Source organism: Pteropus vampyrus, unplaced genomic scaffold (assembly GCF_000151845.1).
Source record: "Pteropus vampyrus isolate Shadow unplaced genomic scaffold, Pvam_2.0 Scaffold26, whole genome shotgun sequence".
NCBI lineage: Eukaryota > Metazoa > Chordata > Mammalia > Chiroptera > Pteropodidae > Pteropus > Pteropus vampyrus.
This window is the reverse complement of record NW_011888807.1, coordinates 5,484,942-5,485,838: the sequence shown is the minus strand read 5'-3', so window position 1 is coordinate 5,485,838 and position 897 is coordinate 5,484,942. Positions and strand designations below refer to the sequence as shown.

The following is an 897-nucleotide window of genomic DNA, read 5'->3' as shown; positions in this document are numbered from 1 at the left end:
TTTTATGGGACCTGAGTTTGTAAATTTTGGAGGTCCTCTTTAGGAAAAACAGTACAAAATAACAAATAAAATTAAGTATAAATGTGAATACTTATATAAAATAAGTCACCACAAATTTCAAATATAAAAGATGTAGGAATACTATAACAATATTTATATCCAGAACATTTATATATATATTTTATTAATTAACAATCTGTGTTTCTATAATGCATTTTTTCCCCATAATTTTATTGCATATTCATGCCCCTTCATATGACAAGATTTTTATAATTTTATTGTATAGAGAGAATAGAATGGTAATTTAATTATTCTTTTAGCATTTTTGATGAAAATTTGATTTATTATTGAGATTTAGAAAAGTTTATTTCAACTTGAATATTGATAATGTCATGTAAACTTTTATTTATTGATTTATTTATTTTATTTATTTTCAACTGCCTACAGCACCTGGTATTTCTAGGTGGTTTCCCATCCAAGTACTAACCAGGCCCAACCCTGCTTAGCTTCCAAGATCAGACAAGATAGGGCACATTCAGGGTGGCATGGCCACAGATGTAAACTTTTAGTATTATTGTTAGATTATTGAAATCTCTATTAGTTTAGTTTAGTTTAGTTTTGTTTTGTTTTGTTTTGTTTTGTTTTGTTTTAACATATGAGCTATAAGACTTCACTCTAATGAATGACAAAGCTTAAATACTCCGAATGGATAACAGTAACCAGTTTGTTAATAATATTGTCCTCTTATAGATTGCATGCTATTTTTTTTAATCAATATCATTTTGTGGTAAATCTTTAAGAAACGTAAATATATTTTAATATATTCATATGATTCATTCTTTTTTATCGGTTGGACTATCAATCCAAGAATCTGTTCAAATTACTTCTATTAGAAAA

At 26.2% G+C, this 897-nt stretch overlaps 1 pseudogene; it reads right to left on the bottom strand.

Moving 5' to 3' along the window:
* Positions 1 to 438: 438 nt before the first annotated feature.
* On the bottom strand, positions 439 to 557 carry LOC111737418 (annotated as a pseudogene).
* Positions 558 to 897: the final 340 nt, after the last annotated feature.